The 19,408-nt window shown below is 46.7% G+C and overlaps 1 protein-coding gene across 2 annotated transcripts in view; it reads right to left on the bottom strand.

The window, feature by feature from the left end:
• The window catches only part of KIF1A (kinesin family member 1A), a 3,950,406-nt gene that overhangs the window by 299,601 nt on the left and 3,631,397 nt on the right, over positions 1-19,408 (bottom strand). The window lies entirely within an intron of this gene.

The raw sequence follows: 19,408 nt of genomic DNA, 5'->3' as shown, positions 1-19,408 counted from the left end.
GAGTATGTACATCCCATAGGCTTTATCCATGTATGCAGAAATTAGCTACATCACAATTAGGTCCTAGTGCACGGCAATACCATCCTGTCCCCATCTCACACCCCTTCATTTATAAGGCTGAGAGGTCCAGTGGTCTGGACACACACCCCCCATACACGCAGGGCACAAGGTGGTTCAAAGAGCATCTTATTTGTCGAAGGAGTCTGTACAGTGTCTGGTCTCTAGGAAGGACCAGAACTTCCTCCACGTCGCTGTCACGTTGTCCTGTGCGCCATCCCTGGGTCCTGGCATTGTTTCCTCCTTTGACTGGTCTTGCCATTCTACTCTTGCCATCCTCTGCAGTTTCCCCGCTGTGCGCCAGCCCTCAAGCCATGACCAATGCGTCTGTCAGAGTCTCAAAGAATCATGTTTTCCCCTCAGCAACTACTCGCAGTTTGGCTGGAAAAATCATTGAATATTTGACTTCTCGCTCTCACAGTGTCTTTTTAACCTCCAGAAAATCACACCTCTGTCACTGCACTTGCATCGTAAAAAAATTAAAGATTCTAGCAGTGATGGGGCGAGGCGGTGCTCCCGGTTGGGGTGTTTTTCCTGGAACACTGTGGGCACGTTCTAGGGAGAAGAACTTGGACAGTACTCTAGGTTGCAGTTCCTTAAGGAAAAGATCTTCAACAAACATATCGACTACAGGTCCTTCGGATTTCTCCGGCAGCCCCACTATTCGGACAAAGGACCAATAAATGACCTAAGCAGCCTGTCAGTTTTCCCATCTCGCAGCCCCCCACCTGTGTGTAAGTTATTGTTACTTCTCCTAACTGAGCACGCTCCAACGTATGGATTCCCTGCATCAAAACGGGCGTCTTCTCTGATGTTGTCTGGACCCTCTTTTCATCACTTGGTAAGTGTTGGACTTGACACTGTGGCGCAAGTTGTGTGCCTTTTTATCTCTTTTCCCCCCACTATGTTTCTGTTTCTCCGTGACAAGTCAGGGCCCTGCATCTCTTTCTCAGGAATTGTTCTCGCCTGCCTTCCCTGCTGGTCAGAGCAGCAACTGGGGAGGACTCGGGGATCTTACTCTCTTGGCCCATTACTGGCCCCCAGAAAACTCAATAATTCTAGTTACCGTCATCTCCTCTGATTCTGGCCGCACACTTTCGCCTCCCTCACGGTCCAACACGACCGCTAATTCCTCTGGGCCCCTCTGCCCCAGTGGACACTTACTTCTTTGTGGGACCGCCGTGGCAGCCCCACTCTCCTGCGCCTTCTTCATGGGGTTCACTGCCCCTCGCTAGTAATACCAGGCGGGTGGGGTCACCCGACCTCCACAATCTGCAAGGGGGGACCCCGTCTCCATGATCGGCACACAGCACCAGTACTCTGCCTCACCAGTTCACACAGGGGTCCCCAACCTCAACAATCCACAAGAGGGGACCCTCTCTCTGTGGTTTGCATGCAGCACCAGTCCTCCGCCTCACAGTTCACACAGGGGGCCCCAGGGACCGTCTTCCCCTTACCTGGTTGGGCACACCAATGAGGCTCGACTCTTCGGGACTTCACCTCCTCTGTCTCAAGCCAGCAGCCCTGCGGCCCCCTCCCCAGGTGCGCGGGAGGCGACTGCTCCCAGGGGCAGGGGCCCGCTCCCAGCTCCAGGAGGCCAACTGCCTCTGCGGCCGCCGCAACCCCAGCAGTCACTCACCCTCGTCCGAGACCGCTGGGTCGGCTTCAGCAGGCGGCAGCCACCATTTCCGCTGGATCTTTCTTTTTCCTCTCCTTCGCCGGCAGTGCCTAATGGGCAGGATCCCCGGGTCTTTGGGAACGGGGATCCGCACCTCGATTGCGTCTCCTTACAGGGGGCAGCGGCTCCCATGCTTGAGAGGTTCAGTTCAGCACACAAGCCTGGATTCCAGCGTCTCCAGCCTACATGCCTCATTTTACTTCTCTTGTGCCCCCAGGTTCAGCAGGAGTAGCAATGTGGGCCCGATGCGTCCCTGCACACCTGCATGCCTCGTAGCAGGGACTAATTGGATGGATGACCAGATATTTATGGATTAATGTGAGTTAGGGGAACAGAGCCTAGCTAGCTTGCTGCCATCTTGGATGGCGGTTGGCCACGCCCTTTAAAGTTCAAGCTTGAACAACAAACAGCCTGAGATAGGTACTACCTATTTAGCTGAGGAGAATATTTCCCTAATACCACTGACATCTCTGTATAAGGTAAAAAGGATGCCTTTAGCATGCGAGAGATAGAGATACTCTGGATATCCGTTAAATTTGTACCTGACCAAACACTGTCAGGACTCTTACCATGGAGATACGAATGCTTGGTTTTGGGCAGTCACACCACTGTGTGGGTGACTGAGTCAGTCCCACACTGGCTGGAAACTGTCAGCCTGACCTCGTCGGCTAGCTAGCAGCACCTCACCCAAACCTAAAAAAGTAAAGGTGATTTGTGGCAGCCTAAAAACATGACACTCTGACTCCTCAAGGAAGTCTTGGTGGAACAGATCATACCTTTCATCTCAGTTGCACAAAGTCTCACACATGCAAAGGCAGACAAAGAAATGCAGGATAGGTTCCAATGCATTTATTGAAGCAACTGCATTCTATGATAAAAAGCATGAGCTGTGATTATTAAGAAGATGAAACATTATACAGTGATGATTGTGACCATTAGAGTGAAACATATAAACAGTCCTAACATCCTGACATAATCATGAGTCTAACAATTCCTACCTACACACTAATGTCTAACATAAGAGCACAGCAGTGTAAGCCCTTCTGCCCATCCTGGTCTATGGAAGGTGCCCTGACCCCATACCTGAAAGAAGGCAAGGGTCTTCCTGTTGTTCTGCTGGCAGTCCTCCCAGTTGACTGGAAAGACAAAGCCAAGATCAGCAAAGCTGTTGACGAAGTGGCACAAAACATAAGATGGCTGGCTGGAATGTCCCTTCTACCCTTCTTCAGCCTGTGTGGTGTTTATATAACAAAACGGGTTGTATGCTGAGAGCAGGTCTGACATGATAATATGTCTATGCTTAGAAGATTGACTACCTAACTCTTGGAGTGGCAATATTCTGTAAACTATTGTGTATAAATATGACAGCCTTGAGCAGGACACAAAGTGAAATGCGTGCAAAAGACAATACAAGTATTCTTTCTATGAAAAGTAGCTGACAAAAAGCTAAAAGTGAGCGGTGCTAAAATATAATAAAATGAATAAAAGCAAATAAAATGTGTATGCTTCTTAAGGGCACAGGCTACGGGCCTAAGAGCTAAAATATAGATGTCCAATCTAGGTGCAAAGAGGAACCCACAACACTGAGAGACTTCAGGTGAAAAAGTCATAAACAATTACAATTTATGGCACTCCTGGCAGCCCCCACACATATAAAAACTATGCTGGTGGTATTCTTGCCTTTCAGGGGCACCACCAACACAAATTTGCAAGTTTTGCTTATGGTGCGTAACTATGGCCCCAGCAGCTTTCATTTATTTGGTCACCACATTCATAAACGTCTCATTTGAGTTTTTAGGTCGAGCCCTCAAGAGGTTTGACCTGTTGTAAGTGTTGTGGGCTTTTAACCACGCCCATCACTTTCACTTGTTCGCGGTCTTGCCTTTCAAAAATCACTTGACATCATTGGTAAATGCTTTATGTTTGTCCAGCCATGAGACTGTTTTTGTCATGCCTTGCAGACTGCCCCAGTTACATAGATTATTGCACGATCGACAATATACTTCAGCGTGGGTGAACTATTTTTTCCTTCGTCTCTCCCCTTAGTGCTGCATGGTGGCAGAACAGGCAGAACAGGCACAACAGCGTGAACTCGATCGGCGGTATTTAAGTGCTGGTCACATGGTTCACCCCTTAAACCACTTGAAATTGGTAAATGCTTTAGGGTGAAACAGAAATTGTCAAAGCAAAAGTAGCTCTCCCGGCACACGGGAGTCGATACTACAATATTCACTGAACTTGGGAAACTTGTCCCATAATGCTTTGTAGGGCATTACTTTTACAAAACATTTTTGCCCATAACTCAGCCTGTGGTGGTCCTGGGACAAGGGGACCACTACCAAAACGTTACATCATCTCTGATCAACTTCTCCTACCATTCAGTGTCTTTTTAAGTGCTCTCACGGTTAAAACTTTTGTTTTACAGCTGAGAGTAGTTCGTGTTGTAAGAGCCTTGTTTGTAATATCATTGCTATAGGTCTGTAATCCATGAAAATGTGTAATGCACTATGTTCTCTAGGGGCTAAATCTGTGGTTACACTACATTATTTAATGTAATTTTCTGTTTGTGTAGTTATGCCCTCTAGGGGTTATATAGTTACATGACCATGTTTCTTATAAACACTATGGGGCAGATTTAAGAGCCCCTGGCGCCACCGTAGCATCGCCATAGCGTCATTTCTTAACGCTAAAGTGGCATTTTCCCTGCGCCATATTTACAAAGTGGAGCAATGCATGCATTGCGCCACTTTGTAAACCCTTATGCCACATTATGCCTGAGCCAGGCATAATGTACGCAAGGGGGGCGTTCCCTTGTTAGGTTGGGCTGAAAAAATGGTGCAAGGAAATCTAAGACCAGGCGTTAAAAGGGTGCTTCCGTTATTTATGATGGGCCCCTATGTACCTATGTACTCTGCATGGGTAGTGCCAAAATTTGGGCACTACTCCTGCAGAGTACATCAATAGTGTAAAAAAAATGACGCTATTGCCCCCTACCCTGTGCCATGGTGCCCCATATTTTAAATACGGCGTACACATGGTGGCGGTAGGGGGGTGTTAGGAGGCGCAAGGAAAGTGGCACTGCAATAGGTGCAGCTCCACTTTTCTTAAATTTGCCCCTTTATCCATTGAGGTGTTCTGTGGGGGCTGTTCTAAGCATTAAAGTCCTATCATCATACTAAAATATTTGTGGCACACGTAAACTTATCCCATAATGCTTTGCAGTGCATTAGTTTTACAGAAAATTTTTGCTCATAATCCTGTGGTGGTCCTATGACAATCGGACCACCACCAAAACGTTCAGCACAATGTGCTCTTTCTGTCTACAGCTTCAGTGGGTTTCCACAATATGTTAGTGGGAACTCCAAAATAATAACCCCTACCACCACCTATTATCTTTTTAAGTTCTCTCGTGGTTGGAACTTGTGCCTTGAAAATGGGTCATGCACTATGCTTTTACAGCCAAAGCAGGCAAGAGGTGTGGATCCATGGTCTGCCCTTTCAGAACCAGTTTTGGGTGGTTCTTCTTTTAAGTATCCCTGATGCTCCCAAGACACACCCTTTGTGAAGAGTGATGCTCCTCACAGCAGGGTAATCTCCAGCCTGGAACATCCACAAGAGGCTCACAATGAGATGTGAGCTTTCTGCACCTGTTTGTCTAAAGGCTGGCCTTTTCTAAGGGGTCATTCAGCCTCGAAAAACAGACTACAGTCCTATCCTTAACTCTTACTACCAAAGACTATTGTCTAATCCTTCACTCCTAATAACGACCAAATGACAGCACTCTCAGCAAATGCTTAATGAAAATTCTAAAGGAGTTGTATCTCCTCTCTCCCCAGGGCCAAGGTCTCCCTCCTCCCACTAGATTCTGGAATTTCAACAATACAACTCTCTACTCTCGGAAAACAACTTCACCTCCATTGTGTGCAGAAGGCCAAACCAGGGGCATCCAAAATGGATCCCACAGGCCTCCATTACTCTGGTTCACTCATACACACAATACATGTACTGCGCTGTCCACATACACAAATGCAAACACCATACACTTGGGAGGTTAGCGCTAGGGTATGGGTTAGCGCATAGAATGAGAACTTTACACGAGTGGTCATGTAGGCCTCCACTCCAGTGACAGATAAAAAGGTCTGGTTACAACTGTGGATAAACAAAATACTGGATGCTGCCACCATCACTTAATATACTAAGCCCATGACCAGGTAGTAGTCTACTGTCAGTGAAAAGAGTGTGTGCTGGGTACACCACTCCTAGTCCAGCACAGGTCCCTGAACATCATGCATGTCAAGGGACTGGCCTAGTCCCTGTGCACACACTAGATTAGTGTGAAGCCAGAACCAAAATAAAAAACCTGGATGCCTGATACATGCAGTAGTGCACTCAGGGTAGGGGAACTTGACTGTACACTATGTGGGGGACATTCATGTCTAAAATATAATCCCAAATGTTGTTCAATGGGTTGTACAAGCCAGAAGGCCGCCACTAGAAAGCGTCTCGAGGTGGAGTGATGTGGGATCACTAGATTGAGGGGGGATGCCCAACTTTTATAAATGTGAACCACCACTTTTAAACCCCTGCACAAGTGTAGAGGGGGAAACAAGAGGAAACTACAAAAGAAGAATGATGGATCAGCTTGCTGATTTAACCCTGCCTGGAAAGGACTCCAGGCTTGTAGCTCTTGGATCTCCGTTGGACCCTGTTTCAAGGTCAGTGTGCTGGCCTCCCCATTCTATCTAGGAAACCCACACCCAATGGTGTAGGCTTCCTGGGAAACCTAGAGAGAGGTTTGCCTTGGACTTCTCTGACCAGTTCTGTCTGGGGTGTCCTAAAAAGGGGTACCCCAGACTGTAGCAAGACACATAGGTATCCTGAAAGTGGCAAAAAGGCTGCGAATCGTGGGATGTACATAGAAGATCCTGTTCCAAGTAGCTATGAGGAGCTGCGGGCAGGAAGGTAAGTCCCTGAGGAATGGGGTGAGAGCTGTCTAAAACAAAAACTCAGCAAAATAGTCTAACATTTTACAGTAAAGATGGCTTAAACCTAACACTCTTTGTGGGTGGGTGTTGCTAATATATAAAGTCCCATTCAGCTTGGCCCTATAGGGCTTGAGTTATTATTGTCTTTATCTGCTTGTGCTAATGAGCATAACCATATCAAGGTCAGTTGTTTCTTAATTAGAATCCTGTAATCCATTTACCTCCTAGCCACCCAGTGCTCCATGTGGAACGCCAACCAAAGTCTGAGCACCTTTGCACACCCCATACTTGATTTGCCACCAGGGAGGATCCAGTGCCCCAGCAGCGTTGATGTGTGCCTCACTAGAGTGGGAAGAATGCAGTTGCCAGTATTCCACTCACGCTGATGCCTGGACACATTGGTGGGGAAAGAAAGGAACAGGACCCAGCTCACCGGCCTGCAAGATGAGTGCAGAGTGGGTTGGTAGTCAGCGGGACCATGCAAATTTAGACGATTGCTCAAGCTTTGAAGCCACTAGATTGCTGCACCACATGTGGAGTCCAGCACACCTGCTTTCCAAATAAATAGTTTTTTTTTTCTGTGCGGTAACTTTGAAAAGAAACAACTGGAAAAAAAAGGGCTATTGGCATTGTAAATTAATAACTGGACTTTTATTGCCACATAAATTGGTCAACCCTGCCTCATAATTTCGTCTTTTCCTGCCATATAATTCCAGTGACCCTGCATATAACTAAATCACTTTCATTTACCTTCTTCCTCTATCTGCAGCAAAAATGAAAATGTTGCTATTTAGCATCCTAACTTAAATTTGCCATGCTAATTCCAATAGAATACCACTTTCACCACCCCACCATCAGAGTTGCTGGCTGGCTAACACAATTTCCCACAAAAAGACAGCCACAGAGGAGAAATAAACTAAAAGGGTCACCCAAACATATCAAGAGTGTTCAAACAGCCATAGTGTAATAAGGATGTTAAGTTGGCCTGAATCATGGTCATAATTATAATAAGAAGAGATAATTAAAACCTATACAGTTATCATATAAACCATTATCAGAAATAAACTTTTGGGATTAGACTGTAATGCTTAAAACACCATAGCAAAAGTATGATTTGTAAGAAATATGGTCATGTAACCTGGCCTGTAAAAGCACTGGCCCACATGTTGTTCTAGTTCGAAGTCCTCTATCAGCGAGGAAGGGAGTGCTCCACAGATTGAACAGGATGGTACCCAAACATACCATATTCTGAAGAGCCTTACAATGCATGTTACCAGCTGTCAACACTCCAAACAGATCATTATCGATACAGCAAGAGCTATAGGAGAAAAAGACTAGAAGAAAATATGTATTTAAATATACAAATCTAATCTAATATCCTTGTGGAAAAACAAAGGACTCAGATTTGACAGCTCATTTATCTGTTAACTGATTGTGCAAGCAAAGGTAGCTCTCTCATTAGAGACCTATATATAAATAACAGGCCGTTCTCATTTGTCAAGCTCCAATCTCCCACTGTGTCTCCAATTAATACTTCTATAGCTTTTTAAAAATTAAAGCCGAAATATCTATGTTATCAAATCGAAAGGACCCAGACCACTTTTCCAATCTGAATAAACTAAACAATTCTGGCAATGCAGCATCACAAATATATAAACTGATTAATATCCACAAGGTTAAAATGTGTTCCGCCCCCCAATGTAAGGTGGGCTATGGCGACCAGTAACACATACATGGCAACAGATCTGATTCAGGTGGGAAGCTCCTCACTTTTTTAAAGTCAAAATGGATTTAATTTAGATGTCCCCTGCCTGAAATTGCCTCCTCTTCAATAGAACTCAATGGGGAAAATACACCCCCTCCCCATTTTGTTTCAAAATCTTCCAATTCTTCAACTTTATGGGTCCAAAAGGTTGGCATGTATGGTAGCCCCAATAGAAACTTTCTTCCATCAGATATCTGGTGTAGAATATGTGATAAAACTGTGAAGGACAAACTCATACTAACCCTGTCTCAATGTTTTTCAGTTTATACATTGCCTACTGGACCCTTGCCAAATTCTCTAAATTAGGTATAATTTACTCAGAAAACTGTTGGAATTGACTGGTGTCTCTAAACACATGTTCTTTAGCATCAAGATCTTTTGGGAAAAACGTAAAGTCTCCCTCAACCTTAAAGATATTTCACTCCAAGCTAACATTATTCTGATACAATTTTCTAACTTGCTTATATAATTTAGCCAGTTGATATAGCGTATGATTACTGGTATGTGTCTCTCATTTCTGCTGGATCTATATAGTCCACTATATTTCATTCTATCAAAGCAGAACTTTAGGTATCTCTTGAGACCTAAAGGATGAAGTGGTATTCCAACAGGCATTTATATACATGGAAAAATGTTTGCAAGTGAATCTTCTCTTTTAAGTTAAGTCAGGTTGGTATCTTGAGCATAAATGCTGGGGTTGTAGGCAGTGTGACTTTGTTCTTATCAAATTTTTTGAAGGGGGCTTATTGGAAAACAGCTGTATTTCACTGATGTGTCTATGTGAAAAATGCAGTATCCCTTATGAGCTAGTTTGAAAAATTCCTTTATTAGTGCCCCTATTACTGTGTTCAGTTCCCACATTGGTTGATTCTTTTAAATTGCTAAGGTGCACAATAGCCCTCTCACAAATTCTCATTACCAGTGGTTCTTAACGTGCGATGCGCGGACCCTCAGGGCTCTCTGACATTTTCCCAGTGGGTCCGCAGGCCTGGGACGGCAGGAAAGCATTTCTCCAGCTATGGCCCCTGGACAGCAATATGTGTGTATGTTTTTATATTTATTAGTTGATTTGTGCAGCAGTTTTAAGAGCACTGCAAAGTTCCTTGTACAACCAGCCGCTTACAGCAAAAATAAAAGCGTCACAATAACTCTGGTGATTAATGTACCTGCTGGAGACAGATGGAAGTTTTGAATAGTGGCAGTTTTGACTCATCTAAGGTAGCGCAGATGGTTAATATGCTTGCTGCAAAGAACATGCATCATGCAAAGAAATGTATTTTATGTGCATAGCACACTGGTTACTGCTTTTGTCACAAAGAATATTTTGTTACTGTGCAGGTCATAAGTTACAATCGTAATCTAGCACAGTGAGCTTTGAGCTGCCATCAAAGAGTTGCACGCAAACTGCATGGCACAAATTAAAAAGGCCTTTTTCTCCAGTCTTTCATTATTCTTATGCTGCTAAAAAATATTTGCTTTCATGGAAATATATTCTTATTAATAAAGTCAACGCTAACCACAGTGTTATGTTTTGAATCCTGAGTTTGTGCTTCGCCAGACCAAGCACTCTTAAAAAATGCCTACCAGTGTGGATGCCCTGTGAATCCTACACCTTGTAGTCCCCTATAATGTGCTCTGACACCCTACGCTGGTATGAGAGGTGCTATAAAACAAATGAATTACATGTGACAGAAAGGCTATAGAGATATGAGAAGCCCTTATGGTATTACTTCCTTTCCCCACCACGTTTGTGTGAAAAAGCTTTCTCATATCTTATGTACCTAAAAAACAAAATCAGAAGTCGCTTGGGAAATGTAGAATCTGACCTGAGGATTCAGCTTTCCTAAATAAAGTCAAACACTGAAAAGTTAGTCACCAAGATGCAGCGCCAACCTTCCCATTAAAATGTTTCGATTTTTTAATACTTTTTCAATATAAAATAATTATATCTTTAGTAACTTGAGACCCTCATTCCAACTTCGGCGGTCTTGAAAAAAGACCGCCGAAGTCATGGGCGCCACAGTCATAATACACTGGCGGAACACCGCCAGCCTGTTGGCAGTGTTACCGCCAGTGTTCCGCCGGCCGCCAGGGTCATAATGACCCCCTGAGTATTTATTTGATGTGTACTTCTTTGTGTATTTTTTTGAGAATTACTGTTTTAATGTTTGAAATTTAAATTGTACAAATTGCTTGGGGGTCCTTGGCTTCCAGTAATCATTCAGTGGGGGTCCTCAGGAGCCAGAAGGTTGGGAACCACTGCTCTATACACCATAGCCAAGAACAAAGATGGTGCAGCGGGAGTCCATGGATGCCTGTATATGGCAGCTAGATGTACTCTAACTGAAGAATACCCAAGCCAGACACAGCAAAATGAAGGAGGTTAGGTAGCACTTCAAGAGGAAGCACTGAAAGATATTAATCACTTGAAGCCCAAATGCAAAATCTGTTATGTTTTAAAGAAGAGATTTTAACAGTGGAAGTTGCTCCAGCTTTCTGCAAAATCTTCTTGTAGTTCGGTGTGTTCAGGAAAACCATATTCTAGGTCTGTAGCAGCCAGAGAGTCAGGTGGAGAGACGCCACAGTGTGGTGTAGCACCGCCCCTTGAATCTTTGGAGAGAGAGTATGAATCTGGTTTGAAACAGATCAGTGTTTCTACTGGAGGTTTTTTCCAGAAACTCCAGGGACATGCCCTTTTTACAGTGTCCAGCAAAAATCTATCTGTGTCAAAGCCTGCTTTCCTGGAATAGTGCTGAATTCGAGCACTCACCGGCAGACAAGTTACAGGTGCTGGATGCAAACTGGAGTCAAGCTCTCAACATCTGGCTTTGTGTCCAGGGAGGCTGGTTAAATTCTTCTCTCTTGATTGGAACAACCTTCCCCTTTCGTCTCCTTTTGTGGTTGATCATAGCAAACCAGCTTATACTCTTGACATTTTTGTCTAATACTGCTGAACTTTTCCTCCTTGATGGCAATATCCTTTCTGTTGCAATGGATATTTGTAGGTAGAGTAATTTTAACAGCGTCGAGGGGTGCCCAGGACCTGGTGGTATCTGTATTCAATTTAATAGTTTGTGGGCCATAATCAGCATGCTTTCCAAACACATTTTCCTTCTAAAATGGCGTACCAAAAATCTTCACTTGTGTCAAAGGCCTAAAGAATGTGCCTCTGGATCTTCTCTGTGCCACAGCTGGCATGACTAACTCCACCATGATATGATTTATCAGACTTGCATGCATCCAGTACTGTGCTTTATATTTCTTTTCAAATCTCACTATATTCACTGAAGAAGAGGTGGTAAGTGACTAAAATAGGTTTTGCTCACATTGTTTTTTTCCAGCTTTCTCTTTACAATTATAAAGGAAACAAGATTTTGCCACTGATGTTACAGGAATTTTAGACTTCTCTGCTGTCTCTCTTTACCAGAGAATGGTAACATCATGAGATTGTGAGCACCAGCACTGAAGATCCATTATCTGGTGCTATGAAAATATCCCATTCAGGAGTATGGACAGAGAACTGGCTATCCTGTGGGCCAGCATCATTTATTTGATGACCTACTCTGTCACTAATCATGAGACCTTGTAGGAGGCTTGACTGGTTTGTAGTGGGTATCTTGGGTACTTAAACCTTACACCAGGTCCAGTTATCCCTTCTTAGTGAAGTAGTAGTGTTCTAGCAGCTTAGGCTGATAGAGGTAGCTATAGCAGAGCAGCTAAGTCTGAACTAGGAGACATGCAAAGCTCATGCAATACCACTTATACTTACACAGTACTTATTCACAAGTAAAGACAATACTCAGTGTTCCAAAAATAAAGGTATTTATTTGGGTGACACAGTACCAAAAATATCTTAGAGACAATACTCCTTCTGGAGGTAAGTATTATACACAATATATACACTAGACACCAAAATTAGACACGTAAGTAGTCATAGAACAATGCAAACAATAGAAAATGCTATCTAATGCACTGGGAGAAAATAGGTCTACAGGGAGTGCAGAATTATTAGGCAAGTTGTATTTTTGAGGATTAATTGTATTATTGAACAACAACCATGTTCTCAATGAACCCAAAAAACTCATTAATATCAAAGCTGAATATATTTGGAAGTAGTTTTTAGTTTGTTTTTAGTTTTAGCTATGTTAGGGGGATATCTGTGTGTGCAGGTGACTATTACTGTGCATAATTATTAGGCAACTTAACAAAAAAATATATATACCCATTTCAATTATTTATTATTACCAGTGAAACCAATATAACATCTCAACATTCACAAATATACATTTCTGACATTCAAAAACAAAACAAAAACAAATCAGTGACCAATATAGCCACCTGTCTTTGCAAGGACACTCAAAAGCCTGCCATCCATGGATTCTGTCAGTGTTTTGATCTGTTCACCATCAACATTGCGTGCAGCAGCAACCACAGCCTCCCAGACACTGTTCAGAGAGGTGTACTTGTTTCCCTCCTTGTAAATCTCACATTTGATGATGGACCACAGGGTCTCAATGGGGTTCAGATCAGGTGAACAAGGAGGCCATGTCATTAGATTTCCTTCTTTTATACCCTTTCTTGCCAGCCACGCTGTGGAGTACTTGGACGCGTGTGATGGAGCATTGTCCTGCATGAAAATCATGTTTTTCTTGAAGGATGCAGACTTCTTCCTATACCACTGCTTGAAGAAGGTGTCTTCCAGGAACTGGCAGTAGGACTGGGAGTTGAGCTTGACTCCATCCCCAACCCGAAAAGGCCCCACAAGCTCATCTTTGATGATACCAGCCCAAACCAGTACTACACCTCCACCTTGCTGGCGTCTGAGTCAGACTGGAGCTCTCTGCCCTTTACCAATCCAGCCACGGGCCCATCCATCTGGCCCATCAAGACTCACTCTCATTTCATCAGTCCATAAAACCTTAGAAAAATCAGTCTTGAGATATTTCTTGGCCCAGTCTTGACGTTTCAGCTTGTGTGTCTTGTTCAGTGGTGGTCGTCTTTCAGCCTTTCTTACCTTGGCCATGTCTCTGAGTATTGCACACCTTGCGCTTTTGGGCACTCCAGTGATGTTGCAGCTCTGAAATATGGCCAAACTGGTGGCAAGTGGCATCGTGGCAGCTGCACGCTTGACTTTTCTCAGTTCATGGGCAGTTATTTTGCGCCTTGGTTTTTCCACACGCTTCTTGCGACCCTGTTGACTATTTTGAATGAAACGCTTGATTGTTCGATGATCACGCTTCAGAAGCTTTGCAATTTTAAGAGTGCTGCATCCCTCTGCAAGATATCTCACTATTTTTGACTTTTCTGAGCCTGTCAAGTTCTTCTTTTGACCCATTTTGCCAAAGGAAAGGAAGTTGCCTAATAATTATGCACACCTGATATAGGGTGTTGATGTCATTAGACCACACCCCTTCTCATTACAGAGATACACAACACCTAATATGCTTAATTGGTAGTAGGATTTCGAGCCTATACAGCTTGGAGTAAGACAACATGCATAAAGAGGATGATGTGGTCAAAATACTCATTTGCCTAATAATTCTGCACTCCCTGTAGGGGCAACACAAACCATATACTAAGAAAGTGGAATGCGAACCACAAATTCCCCCCTAGACAAGTGTAGTGTGTGCAGAATCGCTGGGAGAGTAAGAATACAGTAAAGGTAAGTAAAGTAGCCCTCCTCAGAGCCTAGAAAAGCAGGAGTAAAATACTGCAAGTTTCCTTAGGACACACTACACCTCGTGATTGGGATTTTGCAGTAACCAACCAAGTCTACAAACAACAACTGCTGGATTCCCGGATCTGAAGACCGGATCTGAAGACCTGCAAAAGAAGGGGACCACGTCCAGAAGTCGAAAGAAGTTCCACGAAGGACAGGAGCTCCTGCCAACCCAGAAGAGGGTGCAAAAGAAGAGTCCCCGGTTAGTAGAAGACTGCAGGAATGCACCCTAGGAAGATGCCAGCGGGTTCCTGCATGATGCAAAGGGTGAAGATGGATGCAGATGTGATTTCGTGTTGGAAGTCTCCAACAAGCCTTGGTTACGACAAAAGTGGTTTTTGCGTCAAAATGGCGCTGGCTGGATGCAGGAGGGACCTGGTGTAGGAAAGTACCATCTTGCCTGGCATGTTACCCCCATTTTTCACTGTATATATGTTGTTTTAGTTGTATGTGTCACTGGGACCCTGTCACCCAGGGCCCCAGTGCTCATAAGTGTGCCTGAATGTGTTACCTGTGTAGTGACTAACTGTCTCACTGAGGCTCTGCTAATCAGAACCTCAGTGGTTATGCTCTCTAATTTCTTTCAAATTGTCACTAACAGGCTAGTGACCAATTTTACCAATTTACATTGGCTAACTGGAACGCCCTTATAATTCCCTAGTATATGGTACTGAGGTACCCAGGGTATTGGGGTTCCAGGAGATCCCTATGGGCTGCAGCATTTCTTTTGCCACCCATAGGGAGCTCTGACAATTCTTACACAGGCCTGCCACTGCAGCCTGGGTGAAATAACGTCCACGTTATTTCACAGCCATTTTACACTGCACTTAAGTAACTTATAAGTCACCTATATGTCTAACCTTTACCTGGTAAAGGTTGGGTGCTAAGTTACTTAGTGAGTGGGCACCCTGGCACTAGCCAAGTTGCCCCCACATTGTTCAGGGCCAATTCCCCGGACTTTGTGAGTGCGGGGACACCATTACACGCGTGCACTACATATAGGTCACTACCTATATGTAGCTTCACAATGGTAACTCCGAATATGGCCATGTAATATGTCTATGATCATGGAATTGCCCCCTCTATACCATCCTGGCATAGTTGGCACAATCCCATGATCCCAGTGGTCTGTAGCACAGACCCTGGTACTGCCAAACTGCCTTTCCCGGGGTTTCACTGCAGCTGCTGCTGCTGCCAACCACTCAGACAGGCATCTGCCCTCCTGGGGTCCAGCCAGGCCTGGCCCAGGATGTCAGAACAAAGGACTTCCTCTGAGAGAGGGTGTTACACCCTCTCCCTTTGGAAAATGGTGTGAAGGCAGGGGAGGAGTAGCCTCCCCCAGACTCTGGAAATGCTTTCATGGGCACATTTGGTGCCCATTTCTGCATAAGCCAGTCTACACCGGTTCAGGGACCCCTTAGCCCTGCTCTGGCGCGAAACTGGACAAAGGAAAGGGTAGTGATCACTCCCCTGACCTGTACCTCCCCTGGGAGGTGCCCAGAGCTCCTCCAGTGTGCTCCAAACCTCTGCCATCTTAGAAACAGAGGTGCTGCTGGCACACTGGACTGCTCTGAGTGGCCAGCGCCACCAGGTGACGTCAGAGACTCCTTGTGATAGGCTCCTTCAGGTGTTGCTAGCCTATCCTCTCTCCTAGGTAGCCAAACCCTCTTTTCTGGCTATTTAGGGTCTCTGGGGGTGATTTTAACCTTGGCGGACGGCGGAGGCCGTCCGCCAAGGTACCGCCGTGAAATGACCGCACTGCGGTCAAAAGACCGCGGCGGCCATTTAAACATTTCCGCTGGGCCGGCGGGCGCTCTCCGAAAGAGCGCCCGCCGGCCCAGCAGAAATGCCCCTGCAACGAGGACGCCGGCTCAGAATTGAGCCGGCGTAGTTGCAGGGGTGCGACGGGTGCAGTTGCACCCGTCGCGTATTTCAGTGTCTGCAAAGCAGACACTGAAATACTTTGCGGGGCCCTCTTACGGGGGCCCCTGCAGTGCCCATGCCATTGGCATGGGCACTGCAGGGGCCCCCAGGGGCCCCGCGGCACCCCCTACCGCCATCCTGTTCATGGCGGGTTTCCCGCCATGAACAGGATGGCGGTAGGGGGTGTCTGAATCCCCATGGCGGCGGAGCGCGCTCCGCCGCCATGGAGGATTCAATGGGGCAGCGGTAAACCGGCGGGAGACCGCCGGTTTACCCTTTCTGACCGCGGCTGAACCGTCGCGGTCAGAATGCCCTCGGGAGCACCGCCAGCCTGTTGGCGGTGCTCCCGTGGTCGGTGACCCTGGCGGTCACCGGCCGCCAGGGTCAGAATGACCCCCTCTGTCTCTTGGGATGCCTTAGATAACGAATGCAAGAGCTCATCCGAGTTCCTCTGCATCTCTCTCTTCACCTTCTGCCAAGGAATCGACTGCTGACCGCGCTGGAAGCCTGCAAAACTGCAACATAGTAGCAAAGACGACTACTGCAACTCTGTAACGCTGATCCTGCCGCCTTCTCGACTGTTTTCCTGGTGGTGCATGCTGTGGGGGTAGTCTGCCTCCTCTCTGCACTAGAAGCTCCGAAGAAATCTCCCGTGGGTCGACGGAATCGTCCCCCTGCAACCGCAGGCACCAAAGAACTGCATCACCGGTACCTTGGGTCTCCTCTCAGCACGACGAGCGAGGTCCCTTGAATCCAGCAACTCTGTCCAAGTGACTCCCACAGTCCAGTGACTCTTCAGTCCAAGTTTGGTGGAGGTAAGTCCTTGCCTCCCTACGCCAGACTGCATTGTTGGAAACCGTGACTTTTGCAGCTACTCCGGCCTCCGTGCACTTCCGGCGGAAATCCTTTGTGCACAGTCCAGCCTGGGTCCACGGCACTCTAACCTGCATTGCACGACCTCCTAAGTTGTTCTCCGGCGACGTGGGACTCCTTTGTGCGACTTCGGGTGAGCACTGTTTCACACATCCTTGTAGTGCCTGTTTCTGGAACTTCTCCGGGTGCTACCTGCTGCTGAGAGGGCTCCTTGTCTTGCTCGACGTCCCCTCTCTCTCCTGACGCAATTTGCGACATCCTGGTCCCTCCTGGGCCACAGCAGCATCCAAAAACCCTTACCGCATGATTTGCAGCTAGCAAGGCTTGTTGACGGTCTTTCGGCGGGAAAACACTTCTGCACGACTCTCCACGGCGTGAGGGATCCGTCCTCCAAAGGGGAAGTCTCTAGCCCTTGTCGTTCCTGCAGAAACCTAAGCTTCTACAGTCCAGTAGCAGCTTCTTTGCACCCGCAGCTGGCATTTCCTGGGCATCTGCCCATCTCCGACTTGCTTGTGACTTTTGGACTTGGTCCCCTTGTTCCACAGGTACCTTTGACTGGAAATCCATCGTTGCATTGCTGGTTTGTGTCTTTCCTGCAGAATTCCCCTATCACGACTTCTATGTCCTTTGTGGAACTTTAGTGCACTTTGCACTCACTTTTCAGGGTCTTGGGGTGGGCTATTTTTCTAGCCCTTACTATTTTCTAATAGTCCCAGCGACCCTCTACAAGGTCACATAGGTTTGGGGTCCATTCGTGGTTCGCATTCCACTTTTGGAGTATATGGTTTGTGTTGCCCCTATCCCTATGTGTCCCCATTGCATCCTATTGTAACCGACCGCCAGGAACAGGATGGCGGTGAGGGGTGTCGTGGGGCCCCTGGGGGCCCCTGCAGTGCCCATGCCAATGGCATGGGCACTGCAGGGGCCCCCGTAAGAGGGCCCCACTTTGAATTCCAGTGTCTGCTTTGCAGACACTGGAATTCGTGACGGGTGCCACTGCACCCGTCGCACATCCTCCACTCTGCCGGCTCCATTCGGAGCCGGCTTCCTTGTGGGGAGGGGTTTCCCGCTGGGCTGGCGGGCGGCCTTCTGGCGGTCGCCCGCCAGCCCAGCGGGAAAGCCAGAATGGCCTCCGCGGTCTTTCGACCGCGGAGCGGCCATATGGCGGCTCCCTCCAGGCGGGCGGCTCCCGCCGCCCGCCGGGGTCAGAATGACCCCCTATAACTGCATATTTTGGTATTGTGTATATATATCTTGTGTATATTTCCTATCCTCTCACTGAGGGTACACTCTGAGATACTTTGGCATATTGTCATAAAAAATAAAGTACCTTTATTTTTAGTATAACTGTGTATTGTGTTTTCTTATGATATTGTGCATATGACACTAAGTGGTACTGTAGGAGCTTCACTCGTCTCCTAGTTCAGCCTAAGCTGCTCTGCTAAGCTACCATTATCTATCAGCCTATGCTGCTAGACACCCTATACACTAATAAGGGATAACTGGGCCTGGTGCAAGGTGCAAGTACCCCTAGGTACTTACTACAAGCCAGTCCAGCCTCCTACACCTGGGGGTCTCAACTCTGTGTGAGGAGGAAGAGGAGGCTCTCAGCACTTCATAGAGCCCTCAGGATGCCAGACAGCACCATGGGTGTCCCAGGACACGGGGACAAAGGAGGTGCAAAACACAGTTGGTGCAGCACAACAAAGGAAGGTCCCATGCCACCGGAGAACAACTCAGCGAGTTGAGCATCACAGGATGGAGTGCTGGGGACCTGGGCCAGGCTGTTCACGATGAAATTTTGCAAATAATGCACAGAGGCCTAAGGAGGTGAAGAAGACACAGTACAAAGGGGTACCGTTGCTCTAAGGGAAGGCAAGGCCTTACCTCCTCCAAATTGCGTCAGCAGGACCTCAGGACAGTCTAGGTCTATGGGGTCCAACCTCTGTGTCCTTAGGAGCATGCTCGTTGCTGTGAGAGGAGTCCAAGGGTACTGGTTGTCGTCTTAGGAGGTGTCTGCTGGAGCATGGGAGTGACTCCGTCACTCCATGGGAGATTTCTGCGGTCCTTCTGGTGCAGGATGAAGCCAGGGAGTCCCCAGATCGTGCACACTGTGGAAACCGTTGCAGTTGCTAGCTGGAGCTGAAGTTGCAGAGGAAAAGTATCCCTTGTGGATACTTTGTTGCTGTTACAGTGGTTCCTGAAGCAGGCTGCTGTTGATCGGAGGTCAGTCGATGAAGTAGTAGTTGCGGAGGATTCCTTAAGGAAACGTGCAAGCAGAATCTGAAGAGAACCCACAGGAGAGACCCTAACTAGCCCTGTGAGGGGGACTGGCTACCTTATCAGGTAAGGACCTATCAGGAGGGGTCTCTGATGTCACCTGCTGGCACTGGCCACTCAGAGGCCTC

This window comes from Pleurodeles waltl, chromosome 11 (assembly GCF_031143425.1).
Source record: "Pleurodeles waltl isolate 20211129_DDA chromosome 11, aPleWal1.hap1.20221129, whole genome shotgun sequence".
NCBI classification, from domain to species: Eukaryota; Metazoa; Chordata; class Amphibia; order Caudata; family Salamandridae; genus Pleurodeles; species Pleurodeles waltl.
Note: the sequence above shows the minus strand (reverse complement) of the source record. Positions and strands in the feature narration are given on the sequence as shown.